We start from the raw sequence: 22,367 nt of genomic DNA on the forward strand, positions 1-22,367 counted from the left end.
ATAATAATAAATAAAAAGAGTTCCTCTTTAACCAGGCCTTTGCCTGATTGACATCTAATGCACGTTGGCTGCACAGAGGGGGAGGGGGAGACCAGGCAGCAATTTCTGTCTTGCCTCTGCTGGCAAAACATCCATGGCTGGCCCTGCTCCAGAGATGCCCAAACTTCAAAGATACTTTAATAAGCACATTGCTGGTATTTCAAGCCACAAGCTATTAGGGAATGAAGCCCAATTTGTAAGTTTTAGTGATGCAAAACATTGCAGAGTATGCTGTACACTGAACATACTATGCAATAATACACATGATATAAAGTAAGAGAACCCACACTTTATAAAACAGAATTTCCATCTCAGGTCAATAGATAGAGCTCGTTTGTAGTTGACCTCAGAAGGAGAACCACTGGCAGAAGATAAAGCTGAACTTTCTTATATTCACTTTGATCCAGTATTTATGAAGAATGAACTCTGTATGATATTTAGGGAATTGTTGGGATGTGGGCTAAAAAGAAATCAATTATGGGAGGTTCCATAGTTCAGCAGTAGAGGGCACAACAGAGTTCCAACTTAAATCTGCAGAAACTCTAGATCAGGCATGGCCAAACGTGGCTCTCCAACTGTTTTGGGACTACAATTCCCATCATCCCTGACCCCTGGTCCTGTTAGCTAGGGATGATGGAGTTGTAGTCCCAAAACTGCTGGAGGCCCAAGTTTGGCCATGCCTGCTGTAGATGAAGAGTTGAGATGTTTAGATAGCAGGACTATCTAAACTAGATAGCAGGATGTTTAGATAGCCCCATAGAAGCTACATGTGAATTGTGGTAGACGATGTGGTAGACTAGATGAGAAAACTTCCATTTCCTCCTTTTTTAACTTATTACGCCAAGGAAAAGTCAACTGGGGTCAAAATGGAAAAGGGTTCTTCTGTTGTAGAAGCACAGGTAATTTCCTTCACAAGCTTATCTGAAGATACAATTTACCATCCTGCCGAATCGCTACTGTACCTGGTACTTTTGTTCTACAGCTTCCTGGGCTCCAATCAAGCGTTGATGACTTCAACCCACTGCCCAACTATTGTTGTTGTTGTTTAGTCATTTAGTCGTGTCCGACTCTTTGTGACCCCATGGACCAGAGCACGCCAGGCACTCCTGTCTTCCACTGCCTCCCGCAGTTTGGTCAAACTCATGCTGGTAGCTTCAAGAACACTGTCCAACCATCTCGTCCTTTGTCGTCCCCTTCTCCTTGTGCCCTCCATCTTTCCCAACCTCAGGGTCTTTTCCAGGGAGTCTTCTCTTCTCATGAGGTGGCCAAAATATTGGAGCCTCAGCTTCAGGATCTGTCCTTCCAGTGAGCACTCAGGGCTGATTTCCTTCAGAATGGAGAGGTTTAATCTTCTTGCAGTCCATGGGACTCTCAAGAGTCTCCTCCAGCACCAGAATTCAAAAGCATCAATTCTTTGGCGATCAGCCTTCTTTATGGTCCAGCTCTCACTTCCATACATCACTAGTATGAGTGCCTACCTTCCACTTTCTCTGGTCTTCCTCCTTGTTCTTTCAGCTAGCCTCTCCTGCCCCATCACAACTCTCCTCACCAGTCAGCCCATCCCATTCCATTCCATTCCATTCCCTGCTCTGTTTGCATTTCCAAGTCATTCAGCACTTCAGGGCTGCTGACCCTGCTCAGTCCTCAATGGATTGTTTCGGGTTCCTCCCCATTAGATATCCACCCCACCCCCCAAGATTCCTTGAACTTCTGCAGATCTCTGGGTTCACCCAAACCTCACAGTACCTGCTCTCTTGTGTGCGGATGGAGCTGTTTTGTCTTACGTAAGGATCATCTCCCACCCCCTGAAATCTGAAAACGGGGGAAGCCAATGGAATCTGCCCAAGATGTCCCTGTTCCTCTCAGCAATGCTATTTTCCATGTTGTTTGATTCCTGGTTTTCCATTTTTCCTTCCAGGCAGATTTCTGTGCCCACTGAGTCCTCAATGAGCTCTTTTGGGGGAAGGTGTTCCTAAAGATTTATTTTTTTGCCTTACTGCAAATCTTGGGGTTCTTCTTCTGCCATGGGAACATATTCACCCAGTGCTTTTCCAGCTGCACTGGCTCCCGGTGGAGTACAGGGTCAGATTTAAGGTGCTGGTTTTGACCTTTAAAGCCCTTCACAGCCTAGGACCCTTGAACCTACAGGGCCGCCTCTCCCGGTATGCCCCACGGAGAGCCTCAAGGTCCATAAATAGCAACACCCTAGTGGTCCCAGGCCCTAAGGAAGTTAGATTAGCCTCAACCAGAGCCAGGGCCTTTTCAACACTGTCTTCAGCCTGGTGGAACGCTCTGCCTCATGAGACCAGGGCCCTGCAGGATCTGATTTCTTTCCGCAGGGCCTGTAAGACAGAGTTGTTCCACCTGGCCTTTGGCTTGGAACTAATTTGATTCCCTCCCCCTCTTTCTTTTTCCTTTTTCCTTTCTCCTCCTGTGATGAGGCTGCATTTTAATATTTTAATGTTTCAATATTTTAATGTTGTATTTTAATCTTGTTTTTAAGTTGCATTCATTCAACTTGTTTTTATTATTGCTTGTTAGCTGCCCTGAGCCCGGCCTTGGCTGGGGAGGGCGGGGTATAAATAACAATATTATTATTATTATTATTATTATTATTATTATTATTATTATTATTATTATCATTATTATTCTGAGCCTCCTAACACCTTCCTCTTATGTGCGGGTGGTGCCATTTTGACTACATGATGATTGACACCTGTGCTCAGTGAAGGAGGAGTGATGTTCTCTGTAAGTAATACTTTTCAGACCTATACAGTATTTGGATTTGGTACGAGACGGCAGTGGCGAACAGAGCTGTGCTATTATTATTATTATTATTATTATTATTATTATTATTATTATTATTATCATAAGAGACCAAGAGCGGGATGTCTGTTAGTGCAATGGGGCTTTCTGCACTCTTCTTCCCACCCCACACCCCTGCAAAACTGGCTGGGGGGGGGGGCATCAGGAGATCACTGAGAACAGCATGTGGAGGAAAGGGGGACTGTTCTACCTGGCAAGCTGAAAAGCTTGTGCTGGCAGAACTATTGCCATAGTGCTATGATTCCCTCCAAAACACACACACATTTCTTTTCAAAAAAGAGTTCCTGGCACAGTATTACAAAGTATTTCCAGTGTGGCGAACAACAGCAAAGCATAAAATCATTAAATATAAGTTGTGTGTATGTGTAGGATTGTAGCTGCAGGGTCTCTCGAGTTCCTAAACAGATTTACTGAGAATCAATAGGACAAATAGCTCCAAGTAAACAGATTTGGGACTGAGATGTTGGACACGTAAGAACTGCCCCCAAACAGAGACGAGACAATCAATATAGAAGTCAAACAAATTATGCAGCAAGGATGCAACCTGACTTGTTGAACACGATCTTTAGTACTGTCTAACACAGTACTAACTCATATTACGTCCTTGTGACGATTATTCAGAAAGACAGCATTTCCGCTACCATGAGAATGCACTATAAGGGCAACTCGCTTGCTAGTTAATCAGAACAAAACAGCACAAAATCGGAACGGCAAGTTCTTCATTATAGATAAAGCGTTCAGCACCTACTGGGGACTGAAGCATTGTCTCTTCTAATTATTCCTGGCACTTTACCTGTATGACTGTGACATTCCAAACACAAAAAGAAAACGGTCTCTCAACCTTCATGTCTGGTATCAAGCTGTTCTAAGTTAAATGGAACATGGTGACCTGACCTGTTGTGGAGGGCAAACTTCTCTCTCTCCCTGCCTCATACAGGATGGAGATGATGCAACAACGTGGTACAAAGCTTACTGCCTATTCTGACTAGCTGAACAAATATATGGATGCATTTTTATTTGGTTTCAAACAGCACAATTAACATTCCAAAATACAAACAAGTTTCCCAAATCATTTTCCTCATACAAGTTTCAAAGGAATGTATATTATAAGCCCAGTCTTTTTTGGTGTTTAATTTTGCTACCGAAATGTCCAAGGTAAATTATCTCCTCAGAAAGAGATCTGTTGGTGGTCTTGGGGGGTCAGATCCTTTAGTAACATTTGACAGACATGGCGTCTTCGGAAAGTTGCATTGTTTGACCAAGCCCCTCAACCTTCTGCTGAGGTAGGTAACCTTTTCAGACAAAAATTCTAGATTCTATTATATTCACCCCTCTAATGGAGATCTAGTGTTCAGCTTCTAGTACAGTGGTACCTCGGGTTAAGTGCTTAATTCATTCTGGAGGTCCGTACCGAACCTGAAACTGTTCTTAACCTGAAGCACCACTTTAGCTAATGGGGCCTCCCGCTGCCGCCACGCCGCCGGAGCACGATTTCTGTTCTCATTCTGAAGCAAAGTTCTTAACCTGAAGCACTATTTCTGGGTTAGCGGAGTCTGTAACCTGAAGCGTATGTAACCCGAGGTACCACTGTATCTTACCACTTCCAATATTACTGCTGCCAGGAGAAGTATCAATGAGTCATCGTGTATAATCAATATTGCTTTGCTGTCATATAATGAGAGATGTGCTAAAGATACATTAGTGGGATTATGTGCGGAACAATTTCTGAAATCTCCCCAAAAACTTTACCAGAAAAACTTTACAACCCCACCACATACATATTAGAGAGTCTCCATATTATAACGCTGCCAACATAATGATGCTGAAGATCAGTTCATATAATGCACCTTTACTAGGATGAGATGCCAACTATGTTCAGCCTTGAGTATGGACTCTTTTAATTCTAGCCAACGTTGTTTTAAGTGGCTGGTTGCTTGTCCTGGATGGTATCCCACCTCAGGTCTTCGAGGTCTCCCACCCAGATCTGATTCCTACACTTCTCTGAATCAGGATTTGGCAGCTAAAAAAGGCAATGTAATTCTGGGCTGCATCAATAGGAGTATAGCGTCTAGATCAAGGGAAGTAATAGTGCCACTGTATTCTGATCTGGTCAGACCTCACCTGGAGTACTGTGTCCAGTTCTGGGCACCACAGTTCAAGAAGGACACTGACAAGCTGGAACGTGTCCAGAGGAGGGCAACCAAAATGGTCAAAGGCCTGGAAACAATGCCTTATGAGGAACGGCTAAGGGAGCTGGGCATGTTTAGCCTGGAGAAGAGGAGGTTAAGGGGTGATATGATAGCCATGTTCAAATATATAAAGGGATGTCATATGGAGGAGGGAGAAAGGCTGTTTTCTGCTGCTCCAGAGAAGCGGACACGGAGCAATGGATCCAAACTACAAGAAAGAAGATTCCACCTAAACATTAGGAAGAACTTCCTGACAGTAAGAGCTGTTCAACAGTGGAATTTGCTGCCAAGGAGTGTGGTGGAGTCTCCTTCTTTGGAGGTCTTTAAGCAGAGGCTTGACAACCATATGTCAGGAGTGCTCTGATGGTGTTTCCTGCTTGGCAGGGGGTTGGACTCGATGGCCCTTGTGGTCTATTCCAACTCTATGATTCTATGATTCTAAAGCTGTTCTTACAAGATGGAATATGATTTCGTGCAATTTTGCAAACCTTCTAAGCAAAGTTTCTCCTAAGTTGACAAAAAATATAGAGGAGGTTGACTTATCTGAACAAGTGTTTGGTAGATAAGGACTAAAGTCTCTAAGAGCAAATATATTATAAGCTCAAAAGGGCTTGTGGGAGTAACAATCCTTAAACCTTATTATAACCTATTAAGGTAGCCAAATAAAGCACATTGCATTTTGGTATGAGTCCAAAAAACCTATTTAGCACCAAACTTCTCTCTTTGTTCAGCCCAGGCTGGGATGAAATCACTCCTACTATTCCAAATATGACAAAATTAAGAGTTGAAGCCACTAAATAATAATAAAAATGGCTGTGATCCATGTCAATATATATATACATATTTTAAAAACCCAACAACAATAGAAGTCCTCATTTTCTTTATAAAATAAAATAAAAATGTCCTGCTAGTTTTTACAGCATTGCTATCATTTCATGCTGTGAGATTCTTCCACTGGAAAAGTTGTTGAGATGCCTGCTTCAAAGAATTGCTATGAATAAATGATTCCCCACAAGTATCACTCCATATGAAATATTTGCTGTGATTTTAAGTATACTTGCTTGAAATCAAATCAAATATGCTTGTGTACACCATGCACCCAAAATTACATTTAAGGATACATAAGCTGGACCATAAAGAAGGCTGATGGCCGAAGAATTGATGCTTTTGAATTCTGGTGCTGGAGGAGACTCTTGAGAGTCCCATGGACTGCAAGAAGATCAAACGCATCCATTCTGAAGGAAATCAGCCCTGAGTGCTCACTGGAAGGACAGATCCTGAAGCTGAGGCTCCAATACTTTGGCCACCTCATGAGAAGAGAAGACTCCCTGGAAAAGACCCTGATGTTGGGAAAGATGGAGGGCACAAGGAGAAGGGGATGACAGAGGACGAGATGGTTGGACAGTGTTCTCGAAGCTACCAACACGAGTTTGACCAAACTGCAGGAGGCAGTGGGAGACAGGAGTGCCTGGCATGCTCTGGTCCATGGGATCACAAAGAGTCGGACATGGCTAAACAACAACAACAACAAAGCTGATGTATCTATTGTTACAGGTTTTGGGTACCAGAGTCTGTGGGTGCAAGTAACCCACAATTTCTGAAACTGGCAGAAGTTGGACCTAATGGTCAGGGGTACCTTTAGCTTTACCTTTACAACATCAAGTTGAAAGCTCATACCAATAACTAACTTAGTTTGTCTCTAAGGTGCTATTGGAAGGATTTTTTTAAATTATTTTATTGTATTTTATTTATTTTATTTTCTTTAGTCTTGTAAATGTTTGATTTGAAAGAGGTAGCAATAAAGCAGCCAGAGAACACCTAGTTCCTACTGCTGGTTCCATAAAATCCACAGTTTTAGCGATTTTATTTCCTTCCTCCAAGCCTGGCAAATGCATTTTAATTACATCCAAAGGTGAAGATAATAACTGCATCACCACTGAATCAAACAACAATGTTTTGTCATTTTTTATTTTTTTTTGCAGCTAGAAGCAAACAGAGAAGGTCTGTTTCCATGACAAAACATAATACGAGCAGGGAAATACCTACAATGCCACTCAAGTTACAAAGAGAGCTTAGGAACAGAAATGGCAGCTTTCTGAAGAGGTCAGCTTTAATGTCAAATGAAGTTCATTTAGTGGAAAATGCATATGATTTAGACCTTTCTGAAGAGTGTTTTTAATTTTTTTTTTTTTAGAAAATCAGAAGAAAGCACAGCCAGGTTTTTTAAAATGTTAAGAACGATTCCACCATCCAAAAAAAAAAGCAAGATGGAAAAGGATATATGTATCCCAGTGTCTTAAGTAACTTTTGAAATATATTCTGCCAGAACCTCTAAAAAAACCCCTCTATCTCTGAAGTCAGGAAGCAACTATCAAGAACACTTCTCCTCTGCAACCTAAGATGTCTGATAAACTCTAATGTGCATAAGTTTTCATATAACTTTGGAGCTTTTCACCTGCTATTTATTTGCCTTGCATTAGTTTGAATATGCTTATGATTGAAAAGGAATTCAAATCCTTGCTTCACATTGCACCAAAATCTGGAAGCATCTGAAAGACCATGGGAGAAATGAATCTCAAAGATGCTGGAAGAATAATGGTGACTTTATTTATGTAAAATGCCCACCACATTTTGGCCAGGAGGCCTTTATCAAGGGCTAATCTAAAAAACGTGGGGACGCGGGTGGCGCTGTGGGTTAAACCGCTGATCAGAAGGTTGGCAGTTTGAATCCCCGTGATCCGTTCCTGGGTCCCAGCTCCTGCCAACCTAGCAGTTCAAAAGCATGTCAAAGTGCAAGTAGATAAATAGGTACCGTTCAGGCGGGAAGGTAAATGGCGTTTCCGTGCGCTGCTCTGGTTCGCCAGAAGCGGCTTCGTCATGCTGGCCACATGACCTGGAAGCTGTACACCAGCTCCCTCGGCCAATAAAGCGAGATGAGTGCTCCAACCCCAGAGTCGGCCACGACTGGACCTAATGGTCAGGGGTCCCTTTACCTTTACCTTTAATCTAAAAAACAACAACCCCCACTAAAAATAACAATTATTCAGCAATGCACAATGTTTTGGGGAATTATATAATGTAAATCAATGAGTATGTCATTTAGGCTAAAAGAAGACAAAAAACAAAACAAAAAAAATGCACTAGTTTATTCAAGCCTTGAGGGGCTGTTGCTTAATTTCAAAATCCATTGTCTAATTTCATGTCCATATTCCAAGAAATGACTCACACAATGTTTACCCTTTGGAATCATTCACTAAATCACTAACAATGCTATATACATCATTAAGAGTCGATGCAAAAAGAATCTATGTAGGTCAAACTACAAGGATGCTCAAAATAAGAATAGAGGAGCATCTGGGTAACATTAGGAACCAGGAGATTGGCACCCCTTTGGTGAGTCATTTCTTGGAATATGGATATGACATTAAAAACTTTCAGTTCTGGGCAGTGGAACAAGTTTATTCAGCAAATGAAAAAAAGATCTACTTAATAATGAACTACAGTAAACTCACATTTATAAGTAATATGATTAGAACGTCCAAATCACTCTTGCCAAATGTACTTTATGGCTGGCTAAACCAGCTGTGTTGCACACACACACACACACACACACACACACACACACACACTCACACAAAAAGATAAGTAGGATTTGGCACGAAATCAAACTAATCTCATACATCTGCCTTTCTCTTGATCTACAGCACATGTGGAACACAACTTTCCCTAGCACTGTGATGCATCAAGTTCAGAGGGGACCCATGGCCAGCAGTTGCTGTCCTGGTCCAGAAGGTCTCTACTCGAGACCTCACCTCATCTTTCACCTCTCTCTCCATTGTGCTATAGCTCTTGTCCTCTGCAAACTTCCCCAGCTTCAGAACTGGTTCTAAATATGCACCCTTTGGTTTAAAAAAACAAAAAGAGCGGAGATAAAAGATAGAAGAACCTGAATAAAAATACCCTCCTCCATGTATATTTTATTGCTTCCTCGACACCTCCCTTTCCATGGAGGCGCAGATTGCAGCTATAACAAAGGCGGCGTTTTTTCATCTCCGCCAAGCTAAGCAGTTGGCTCCTTACCTCTCTCGCCCTGAGCTAGCCACTGTGATCCACGCGACGGTCACCTCCAGACTGGATTATTGTAACTCACTTTATATGGGGCTGCCCTTGAGACTAACCCAGAAACTCCAGCAGGTGCAGAATGCCGCGGCGAGACTCATTACGGGGTCCTCGCTGCGAGATCACATTCACCCGGTGCTATACCAGCTGCACTGGCTCCCGGTGGAGTACAGGGTCAGGTTTAAGGTGCTGGTTTTAACCTTTAAAGTCCTATACAGCCTAGGACCCTCGTACCTACGGGACTGCCTCTCCTGGTATGTCCCACGGAGGACCTTACGGTCTTCAAACAAAAACATCTTGGAGATTCCAGGCCACAACCAGAGCCAGGGCTTTTTCGGCTGTGGCCCCAATCTGGTGGAACGCTCTGTCACAAGAGACTAGGGCCCTGCGGGACTTGACATCTTTCCGCAGGGCCTGCAAGACAGAGCTGTTCCACCAGGCCTTTGGCCAAGGGATAGTCTGACCCCTCCTTTGGTAATCCTCACAGAACTCTAGCCCCATGGTTGCCATTAATTTGACTCTGAATTAATTTTAGAAAGAATTGATTTTATAATTTATTTCAATTAATTGATTGTGGTTTTATGTAAACTGTGTTATTTTTACTGTTGTTAGCCACTCTGAGCCCGGCTTCGGCTGGGGAGTGCGAAATATAAAGAAAATATTATTATTATTATTATTATTATTATTATTATTATTATTATTATTCTCTTTTCAGAATCCTTAACATTTGACGTTTAGGATATATCGTTTTCTTTAAAAAAAAAAAAAATTTGATCTATACAAGATATCTACATACAGACCTTGAGGATAAACTCTCTAGATGTAAAATTCTCTTGCAATAAAGAAGTATATCCTATTGCATAGAATTGGCTGCATCTGCCCCTCTTTTGGGGTCCCCTCTTCTGTCTCTGTCCTCCACACCCCTGCTCACACATAATTTTTCACTGTAAGACACTAAATAACTCCTGCGCATTATGCATCACGATCACACTAGTCCTTCACAGGCATTCAGAGCTGTGTTAATTTAACAGGCTAGGAGCCTGCAGGGCACACGGCTCTGCTCTATCAACCATCTGAAGCAGGGAGACTCCTGCACTCGTAGAAGCTCCATAGATGTTTTAAGAGCCAGGAAAATAAACCTAAGATGTTCTAATATGATTTTTCACGAGTATAGAAGGCTCTCCACTTCAGAAGGTCATCTGACAGAAGTTGGAAGGTGACCTGAATAGTGACAGGGGACGGAACTTGCATGCTTGTCCTTACCTCCCCATCCCCAGTTTCGATGCATGTGTTAAGGGAACACAGTTTTGAGTACCCGTATCAAAAATCGGAGTAGTATATTATAAAAATTGACAGTGATTTTCGTTGCAAATCGCCGAAGAATTGATGCTTTTGAATTATGGTGCTGGAGGAGACTCTTGAGCATCCCATGGACTGCAAGAAGATCAAATCTCTCCATTCTGAAGGAAATCAGCCCTGAGTGCTCACTGGAAGGACAGATCGTGAAGCTGAGGCTCCAAGACTTTGGCCACCTCATGAGAAGAGAAGACTCCCTGGAAAAGACCCTGATGTTGGGAAAGATGGAGGGCACAAGGAGAAGGGGATGACAGAGGATGAGATGGCTGGACAGTGTTCTCAAAGCTACCAGCATGAGTTTGACCAAACTGATGGAGGCAGTGGAAGACAGGAGAGCCTGGCGTGCTCTGGTCAATGGGGTCACGAAGAGTCGGACACGACTAAACGACTAAACAACATCATCAAAACTGGTCTAGTGAAAATACATTTTGCAAAGATATTTTGTCCTCGAGTCTTTAAGAGATTAACCGCTTTCTCATTTACCATTTATATGGTGAAATTCAGCATAGGAACTAAGTAGGGTATACATGCAGGGGGGAAAGTCCACGCTCCCCCCCCCCACTGTGGGCCCCCTCCAGAGCAGATTTAGGGGGTGCAATGGGGCATTGAAGGAAAATCCCATTGCAGCAACGGACCTCATTCCTCCCCTGCTACAACTCAGATGAATTCTGCTCATGCGAGAAATCATAGAACATAACTAATTTCAATAATAGTACAATACCTGCTACCTGCTGTGGAGTATAGGGCTTTTTGCTCAGGTGCTAAGGTCCAGGGTCCCATGCTAACAGCACTCATAAAATCTTCTACGTAATAAAGGGATAGTTCAGCCCGACACAAATATGCACCAGCCAAAATGCAACATCAAGGAGCTTGAAAGGTTTTGATGTTGTTGCATGATAAAAAGCACCTAACAACAGAACCAGGCTGCAAAATAAAATTATTAGGCTACAGTATTGGGTTGACCTTGGCTGTTCAAATAAGAGGCAGAGCATTTTAGAATGTCCTTTGCATACTTCTCCAATATATCAAGTTAATGCTGGCACAGTATTTCTGTCTAGAGAAATTTAAATCTAGACGGCACACACATCCATTTTTGTGTGTGTGACATTTGTACTCTTTAGAGGACAGAACATTCTTGTCCCATTTCAAAGGGATTTGTGGAGTCAGTCAGGGGCAGTATTTAGAAAATATCTACCCAAGTGTTTAAATTAATAAGCATCCTTGACTGAGAGAAGACGTCCCCTACCCGTGTCCAAGGAGGTTTAAAAACATGTGCTTGCATTTGCTTAAGTGCTGCCAGCATCTAAGAACTACACATTGATGTGAAACCATGTTTTATTACCAGAGATGATCTTATCTGGAACCAACATTATTAAGTGACATCTCTGGAACTCACCTAAGTAGAAAGAGTATCACACCAATGGTGTATATCACAACCCCTTTTTTACATTGTCACCCACTCTACAATAGATAGAAGACATGAAACATATCTGGGAACACTTCTTTTACAACACATTGCCTCCTCTCTGACCTCCCAGGAACCCCATACCAGAGATATGCCACAGTAAAGACATGTGAATTCTGTGTCATCGTCCCCCAATTATTGGGCAAACAACTAATATTTTATTTCCTCACCATCAAAAACAGGATTCCTTATCTTGTTCTCAGCTGAGAAGGATTATAATGGGCACAGAACAATCTCCACGGAGAAAGATCAGGAGAGTTTGCACATGAACGTGCTTGTGTACAACGCATGCACACCATAGCTGAGACATACAGACTTACAGAGTGATAGTTTAATTGTGCCTGCCTGCAGCTAGCAGCAGAGGCTACCACTGGTGACTGGCAGTGGCCACCGGGACCACATAACACCGGTCCTGAGAGCATTGGCTCCCAGGATGTTTCCGAGCACAATTCAAAGTGTTGGTGCTGACCTTGAAAGCCCTAAACAGCCTCAGCCCAGTATACCTGAAGAAGCATCTCCACCCCCATTGTTCAGCCTGGACACTGAGGTCCGGCTCCGAGGGCCTTCTGGCGGTTCACTCATTGAGAGAAGTGAGGTTACAGGGAACCAGACAGAGGGCCTTCTCGGTGGTGGCGCCCATCCTGTGGAACACCCTCCCATCAGATCTCAAGGAAATAATCAGCTATTTTCTCTTTAAAAGACATCTGAAGGCAGCCCTGTTTCGGGAAGTTTTTTAATATTTAATGCTGTATTGTTTTTAAGACTCAATTGGGAGCCACCCAGAGTGGCTGGGGAAACTCAGCCAGATGGGTGGGGTATAAATAAATTATTATTATTATTATTATTATTATTATTATTATTATTATTATCCTATGGCATGCCACTGTCCTCCCCTCTGCTTGCTTCCACACACCTTCTTTGGAGGGTTGAGCAACCCTGTGGTCCAGATTTGGGGGGTGGGCACAGGAGGGCTGAAGTGGGGAGCACAGCAAGGGAAAATCTTCCTGCACTACACTGGATACTACTCTTCAGTGCTGCTAATGCAGTGGTTTAACTTCACCCCCAGAGATGCACCCCTCTCGAGATAGATGGATGCCAACAACACAAGTGATCCCTAGATTCCTAGGTCATGCCTGCGTTGTGTGAAAATATGCCAGGACCGTGAAATCTAATAATAATAGTAGTAATAGCAGCAGTAGTAGTAAATTTTATTTATACCCCACCCTCCCCAGCCAAAGCCAAGCTCAGGGCGGCTAACACCAATAAAATAACAGTAAAAACATAATAGGGGGAAAAGGTGGGGGGCAGAAGAATAAAAACCAATTTAAAATACAGGTAAAAATGCAATTTAAAATGCAGCCTCATTTTAAAAGTAGCCTATAAATCAAGACCATAAGGGGAGGGAAACATGGGTCAGACCAAGTCCAAACCAAAGGTCAGGCAGAACAGCTCTGTCTTGCGGGCCCTGCAGAAAGATGTCAAGGGCCCTAGTCTCTTGTGACAGAGCGTTCCACCACATAGGGGCCAGTGCTGAAAAGGCCCTGGCCCTAGTTGAAACCAATCTAACCACCTTGCGACCTGGGACCTCCAAAGTGTTGTTATTTGTGGACCTGCAGGGGTCATCGTGCTTTCGCAAGGTTCAACAAAGAGAAGCGGCTATTATTTTAAAAAGCTTAACTAATTTTGGGGAGGACACTTCTAATCTTGACATTCCTGGCAGAGCTGTTGTCTAAGGATTTCTTTCTGAGAAACTGGAAATCGTTTGAAATCTCTTCCTGCCTTTGACAGAGAATGCCTTTCATTGTGCAGATAAGGAAGACTCACAATATCGATTGAGACCTATTTTTAGGAAGAGAGGGAGCAGGCACACCTTGTTTCTGCAAAGAACTGAGATGGGTGAAGGTATATAGCCTCTATGGATGTTGGTGCAATCAAAATAGGTTTTTAAAAAAAATAAATGTTCAGCCATTAACTGTTTATTAATATTAAATATTCAAGAATTAAATAAAAAAAGCCACCCTTTCATTTTCCTTGCTCCTTCCTTTTTCTTGTGGCATCTTCTATCTCTAACCAATCCTAACACTGATTATAAAACGGTACTTTAGTGCAAAGAGACAATCCAATGTATGGAGAACACACACAAGAGAATAAATCTACTGCAATTCTATAGAACAGAGTATATAGACTCTCTACCAAAAAGGAGATAAACCAGGAACTGTAATTTGGGAGGGGATCTTAGTATTCGAGTATTGCATAAATGCAGTTTTTCTAGTATCATCAGAAAACTACTATATCATCCATCATCTATCTATCTATCTATCTATCTATCTATCTATCTATCATCTATCTATCTATCTATCTATCTATCTCATCTATGTATCTATCTATCATCTATCTATCTATCTATCTATCTATCTATCTATCATCTATCTATCTATCATCTATCTATCTATCTATCTATCTATCTATCTATCTATCTATCTATCATCTATCTATCTATCATCTATCTATCTATCTATCTATCTATCTATCTATCTATCATCTATCTATCTATCTATCTATCATCTATCTATCTATCTCTATATCTATCTATCTATCTATCTATCTATCTATCTATCATCTACCTATCTATCATCTATCTATCTATCTATCTATCTATCTATCTATCTATCTATCTATCATCTATCATCTATCTATCTATCTATCTATCTATCATCTATCTATCATCTATCTATCTATCTATCTATCTATCTATCTATCCTGGTTTCACAGTGAAATCCTATGCATATTTATTCAAAAGTCTATTTTATAAAGCACACATCAGGAAAGAGTTCATAAAATTTTAAGCTATAATCTTACACGTCTGCTCAGAAGCAAGTTCCATGGAATTAAATGGTGCTTATTCTAAGGTGAATGTGCACAGGGTCCCAGGCTTAAACAGTTCAAGTTCATGATGTCGATTTACCCTAAACTATGTCAACATATAAGCAAACTTGCCAAGTTATAATGCCAGGCTTTTGAGGAGTGGTAGCTGGATCAAGAGGCTCGCTTGGGAAGCTGTAAAGGTAAAGGTAAAGGGACCCCTGTCGCGGACGACTCTGGGGTTGCGGCGCTCATCTCACTTTATTGGCCGAGGGAGCCGGCGTACAGCTTCCGGGTCATGTGGCCAGCATGACTAAGCCGCTTCTGGCGAACCAGAGCAGCGCATGGAAATGCTGTTTACCTTCCCGCCGGAGCGGTACCTATTTATCTACTTGCACTTTAATGTGCTTTCAAACTGCTAGGTGGGCAGGAGCAGGGACCCAGCAACGGGAGCTCACCCCGTCGTGGGGATTCGAACCGCCGACCTTCTGATCGGCAAGTCCTAGGCTCTGTGGTTTAACCCACAGCGCCACCCGCATCCCTCTTTTGTTAGCTGTACGACTGGTTAATTCATTGGCACAAGATAGTACAGTATCATTAATGTGCTGAGGTGCAGAAATCAAAGTGAAAACTTCATTAGCAAAAAAAAATAAATAAATAAGCTGTTTTTGATCTAGTAAAGGCAGTGCCAACGTTACATGCATCATAGTGATGTGATATTAAGATCAACAACTTAAGAGACTGAAGATCTCACATCAGCCATGAACTTTTCTCAGTGTGGCACATTTCTGAGTCTCAGAAGTCTTCCACCACCAAGTCAGTATATAAGAATAACAGTGGTGGCATACCTCTAAGTCAGGCATCCCCAAACTTGGCTCTCCAGCTGTTTTAGGACTACAACTCCCATCATTCCTAGCTAACAGGACCAGTTGTCATGGATGATGGGAATTGTAGTCCCAAAACAGCTGGAGGGCTGAGTTTGAGGGTGCCTGCTCTAAGCGATGTTGTAAGGACAAGTCAATATTTCCATTCTGATTGTTTATTCCAAATTCACAGAGGATAGCAAATGCCTTCAAGGGGCAATGCAATCTATGTTTAAGCCACTGCACTCCCCCCATCTTGATTTAGAGCAGTACATTATCTGTACCATGCCACGCTAACATGTCAACGATAACTGACACTCATACAAAGGACAATATAGTTATAAAATCACACAGAAGGATTCAACAGAACTTAATTGCTTCTTTTCCAGCCAACTATATATGTAAGACAATCACATGACTCCATTTTAGACTTGCCAGCTTTTGTGGCTCGCAGACCATGCCCTCTGATGGAACATACAATTGTTGGATGCTAGTTCTTTTTCTTTCGTTCTCTTTACAAATTTTAATTGGAAGACCTTTCTGGCACAATGATAGACAATTGGTACAAAACCGTTCAGGAAACAGCCCTCCTTGAGAGACATTAACAAATAACCTATGGTTGACACGTGGACAATTCAAGAAAGACGGCTTTATCCCAATGTGGTTTAATTTCATGACATAATGCTAGCATTCCAGAAAACGAACAATCCCATCATCAACATTTGGCTCAATCTGGTTTATCATTTTTTAACAACAACAACAGCTATTATCTCTACTTTGAACCCACCTCTCACATCAATAGTCATACTTAATCTAAGCACAACCACAATGGTTCCTGATTGGGTATTTAGCTAGCATGCTAGTTCTGAAAATGGTAGCAGATGTTCACTGATTAACTTCCATTTTCCTTAAGATTCTGCAACTATAAATGCCATTTAGGTCATACTCACATTTCTTGTACTCGGTCTTTTATCACAATTTAGCACTCTGCTTTATATGAAATTGTCCAATATTTCATATTTAGGCTTTTTGTGTAATAATGTGTTTTCTCAGTGTATTGCCTTATGCCAATATAATTATGAGCATTATTCACAGATTCCGTTAAAAAGATCCTTTTGCACCAACAGTAAGCATCCATTTTCATAAAACAGCTTTCTTTACTCAGCTTAACTGGGTAAGGTAAAAGTGTTGCCAACTTATCTTCAACTTAATTGTGGACGAAATGGACATTTATTCAGCAGTGATCTGTACTTGTAGGAAATTGTTTTTTTGTTTTTTGTTTAGTTGTTTAGTCGTGTCCGACTCTTCGTGACCCCATGGACCAGAGCACGCCAGGCACTTCTGTCTTCCACTGCCTCCCGCAGTTTAGTCAAACTCATGCTTCCAGAACACTGTCCAACCATCGCGTCCTTTGTCGTCCCCTTCTCCTATCTTTCCCAACATCAGGGTCTTTTCCAGGGAGTCTTCTCTTCTCATGAGGTGGCCAAAGTACTGAAGCCTCAGCTTCACGATCTGTCCTTCCAGTGGGCTGATTTCCTTAAGAATAGATAGGTTTGATCTTCTTGCAGTCCATGGGACTCTCAAGAGTCTCCTCCAGCACCAGAATTCAAAAGCATCAATTCTTCGGCGATCAGCCTTCTTTATGGTCCAGCTTTCACTTCCATACATCACTACTGGGAAAACCATAGCTTTTACTATACGCACCTTTGTTGGCAAGGTGATGTCTCTACTTTTTAAGATGCTGTCTAGGTTTGTCATTGCCTTTCTCCCAAGAGGTGTCTTTTAATTTCGTGGCTGCTGTCACCATCTGCAGTGATCATGGAGCCCAAGAAAGTAAAATCTCTCACTGCCTCCATTTCTTCCCCTTCTATTTGCCAGGAGGTGATGGGACCAGTGGCCATGATCTTTGTTTTTTTTTATGTTGAGTTTCAAACCATATTTTGCGCTCTCCTCTTTCACCCTCACTAAAAGGTTCTTTAATTCCTCCTCACTTTCTGCCATCAAGGTTGTGTCATCTGCATATCTGAGGTTGTTGATATTTCTTCCGGCAATCTTAATTCTGGCATGGGATTCATCCAGCCCAGCCTTTCGCATGATGAATTCTGCATATGTTAAATAAGCAGGGAGATAATATACAGCCTTGTCGTACTCCTTTCCCAATTTCTCAGGCGACAGATGAGGTGATCAGGTACTCCCATTTCTTTAAGAACTTGCCATAGTTTTCTGTGGTTGACACAGTCAAAGGCTTTTGCATAGTCAATGAAGCAGAAGTAGATGTCTTTCTGGAATTCTCTAGCTTTCTCCATAATCCAGCGCATGTTTGCAATTTGGTCTCTGGTTCCTCTGCCTCTTCTACATCCAGCTTGCACATCTGGGAGTTCTCGGTCCACATACTGCTTAAGCCTACCTTGTATAATTTTAAGCATAACCTTGCTAGCATGTGAAATGAGTGCAATTGTGCGGTAGTTGGAGCATTCTTTGGCACTGCCCTTCTTTGGGATTGGAATGTAGACTGATCTTCTCCAATCCTCTGGCCACTGCTGAGTTTTCCAAACTTGCTGGCATATTGAGTGTAGCACCTTAACAGCATCATCTTTTAAAATTTTAAATAGTTCAGCTGGAATACTCTCACTTCCACTGGCCTTGTTATTTGCAGTGCTTTCTAAGGCCCATTTGACTTCACTCTCCAGGATGTCTGGCTCAAGGTCAGCAACCACACTACCTGGGTGTACGACTGCTTTATTATATTTTATTATATTTTATTTTATTTTTATTTTATTATTTTATTATTTTATTTTATTTTGCAAGGGGATCACCTAACATGAGTGCCACAGCTGTGTTTTTTATATACAAAATGGTATTGTACGTCAGTCCCAACTCTGCTGTTGTATGAATCTTGCTTCAGCAGTGACTTCTGAGATAGCAAGGTGCTCTCCATGGTACTGAAGAAAATACCTTCCTTTTCATTAAAACCAGAGTTTGGCTGGAACAACCTGGCAAACAAACTTCTGGCAAACATTTTTGATTGTACTGGAGACCCTCCCTCGCATTTTGAGCAATTATTTTTTATTGAATACCCTTCCCCATTTTTTAGATATCTGGGGACTGTGTCAAAAACGAGTGAAACTGTTCTATACAGAACAAATAGCACATATTGGGATAATTTGTGCTATTTCCCCCCTCAAGCCTAAATAGAAATCACTTGCTCAACCTATGCTAAGATGATCCTTGAAGATTATTTTGGAGCATATCTACTTAAGCCAGCAAAGAAAATGAAAGTACTTTCAGATCTGTAGATCCGTTGCCAGGGTTTCTAAGGTAAAATTTCATTTTATGGAAAGATTTCATTCAGAACACATACTGGGCTGCATAATTTTAGGTTTGCAAACCACAAGCAAAAATTGATTTTGTCAAGCCAAGCAAGATGGAATTTAAAAGCTGAGCAATCCCTGGTCACAGAAATAATCCTGAAATGAGCCAAGTCTCCATAACTGGCATAAGGAATTTAACCTAAGCATTTAGTCACTAGCAGTGACCTGAGTTCTGTGAACACCCGTTCTGCTCTCTGTCCTTGCCTGATGATTCTGGCACTTCGCTCCCATTGATTAGTTCATTAGCCTGCAAGAAGACTCTTTAAAACAGGCATAGGCAAACTCAGCCCTCCAGATGTTTTGCAACTACAACTCCCATCATCCGTGACCACTGGTCCTGTTAGCTAAGGGTCATGGGAGTTGTAGTCCCAAAACATCTGGAGGGCCGAGTTTGCCTATGCATGCTTTAAAACCTTTGGGGATTTACGGTAAATGTTGGTTTCTATTGTACGTTCTTCAGGATAAAACCATAACTGGAGATATAACAGGAGGAGGAGGATTTTGTGCTACAGAAATTTCTGAAGTTACAGTATAAAAAGAAACTAAACGCACACATTTGTCAAAGTTAAAAATGATGCATTCAGAATGCCAGGCAGCACTCTGAGCAGCTTAAGTGTTTCTACATATATCCATATTTGGCTATACACCATCCATTATTAATGTCATATTTTCTATTAAAAGTGCACACATGGCCTTAAAGCTGTCAAGGTTCCAGTCTTAAAGGGTATCCTAGCATTTCTGTGCTCTGATGCCCTTTCTGCTTACTGAATGCTAGGTAAAGGGAACCCTGACAATTAGGTCCAGTCATAGCCGACTCTGGGGTTGCGGCACTAATCTCGCTTTATTGGCCGAGGGAGCCGGCGTACAGCTTCTGGGTCATGTGGCCAGCATGACTAAGCCGCTTCCGGCAAACCAGAGCAGCGCACAGAAACGCCGTTTACCTTCCCACCGGAGCAGTACCTATTTATCTACTTGCACTTTGACATGCTTTCGAGCTAGGTTGGCAGGAGCAGGGACTGAGCAACGGGAGCTCACCCCGTCACGGGGATTCGAACCACCGACCTTCTGATCGGCAAGTCCTAGGCTCTGTGGTTTAACCCACAGCGCCACCCGTGTCCCAGTACTGAATGCTACAAGCATCAAATAAGCATGTTAATGTAAAACCACCAAACACATAAAGGATGGAATCCAATGCTGATGTTCCATTGCTGTTTCATTGCTGCCTTTCTTCCAGAAGATGCTTCCACAAGCATATGGGCTTGTGTGTACCCTCTTCCCTTTATACTAGCTTCCCTGCAATTCTGGAGGGTTCCCGAACCCTCTGAAACAGACTTTCAGGGAGTGGAGTAGGTTGCAGCAAGAAGGAGTAATTGGCAAAAAATAAATAAATAAAAATGCTTCCCCTCCTCTTGTATCAGCAAAGGTGTCCACTGGATCAAAAGCCATTGTGTGAAGAAAACATTTTCATTATATAATAAAATAATAATAATAATAATAATAATAATAATAATAATAATAATAATAGTAGTAGTAGTAGTAGTAGTAGTAGTAATAAACCCCGCCTATCTGGCTGGGTTTCCCCAGCCACTATGGGTGGCTCCCAACAGAATATTAAAAACACGATAAAACATCAAACATTAAAAGCTTCCCTAAACAGGGCTGCCTTCAGATGTCTTCTAAAAGTTGTATAGTTCTTTATCTCCTTGACATCTGATGGGAGGGCGTTCCACAGGGCGGGTGCCACTACCGGTGAAGGCCCTCTGCCTGGTTCCCTGTAACCTCACTTCTTGCAGGGAGGGAACCACCAGAAGGCCCTCGGAGCTGGATCTCAGTGCCCAGGCAGAATGAGGGGGGTGGAGACGCTCCACCCCTCTGGGTTATTATTTTTTTAAATACTAGTTTACATAAATAGGATTGACTTGCAATCTTTTCAGATCTTACAACTTCTTTTTTTTAAATGAGTAAACACTCCCAACAGCTTGCTGACAAACCTAAAAAACCTCTGGACCAACTCTTAGAACATTAAAAACTTGCTTACAGAATCATGGAAATGTAGAGCAGGAAGGAATCACAAGTGTTATCAAGTGCAGGAATCTTTGCCCACATCATTAGGTGTGTTTTGGTTGGTTCTAATGAAGTATTTATTAGATACAACAAAGGTCCGTATAGTTCAAGCTATGGTTTTCCCAGTAGTGATGTATGGAAGTGAGAGCTGGACCATAAAGAAGGCTGATCACCGAAGAATTGATGCTTTTGAATTATGGTGCTGGAGGAGACTCTTGAGAGTCCCATGGATTGCAAGAAGATCAAACTGATCCATTCTTAAGGAAATCAGCTCTGGACAGTGTTCTCGAAGCTACCAGCATGAATTTGACCAAACTGCGGGAGGCGGTAGAAGACAGGAGTGCCTGGCGTGCTCTGGTCCATGGGGTAACGAAGAGTCGGACACGACTAAACGACTCAACAACAACAACAACAATAAAGTATTGCCTGATCATAGCATAGACATCCAGTTATTATTTTTATGACTTCCTTTGGGGTTTTGTATAACTTGGAAAAATGTCAATTTACCCATTCCAGAATAGAATCCTAGACCTGGAGAAAGATGATTCCTAATACCTAGAGAGAAGATGTCACCCTTTGAAGGGTTTATTGACTTTTTATCTAATCACCGCCTAAGATTAATCTCTGGTTTTGCTAATATAAAAACAGCCATGTTACTCTTTACTTCTGTTCCCTGCACAGTAAAGAAAGGAGGCAGATCTGGGTAACTGCTGTATTCTATATTTTCAAGAATAGGAAAACCACCATTTTGTGTTTCCTCATCCCAGCAATCCAAGGTGTAATCTGAAACCTACATAACACCTAGCAGACACTAATCCAATCAAGTATACTGCATCCTCCTGCACACCATCTTAAGACCTTGACTGAAAATTCTTCTGAGCTTTAAAAAACAATTACAAAAAACCTCCCACCGATCATATGGATTTTTATTTTATTTTTTTGCATGCTGAAAGGGTTTTAATACTAATTTCAATATAGCATTTGATAATTTTGTATTTTGGAGTGAGCTGCTCAGAACCCTGTTTTTGGGTGGCCAATATAAATACCATAGTAATTAGCATTTTCCTGTCCCTTGGGGGCTCTGCACAGATTGTGTGCTGGGGTGAGGGGTCAAGGCAGGCACTGAACATGACTCTTCGCCCCCCATCCTTGTTGGCTTTTAAATGCCAGGAAAAGACTGCACTCTTTTTCTGAATTTGAAGGTATTTCCTTC

At 42.0% G+C, this 22,367-nt stretch overlaps 1 protein-coding gene across 5 annotated transcripts in view; it reads right to left on the reverse strand.

The window, feature by feature from the left end:
- Positions 1 to 22,367, reverse strand: part of SLC24A2 (solute carrier family 24 member 2) — an 88,736-nt gene that overhangs the window by 36,632 nt on the left and 29,737 nt on the right. The window lies entirely within an intron of this gene.

Source organism: Podarcis muralis, chromosome 17 (genome assembly GCF_964188315.1).
Source record: "Podarcis muralis chromosome 17, rPodMur119.hap1.1, whole genome shotgun sequence".
In the NCBI taxonomy this organism is placed as follows: Eukaryota; Metazoa; Chordata; class Lepidosauria; order Squamata; family Lacertidae; genus Podarcis; species Podarcis muralis.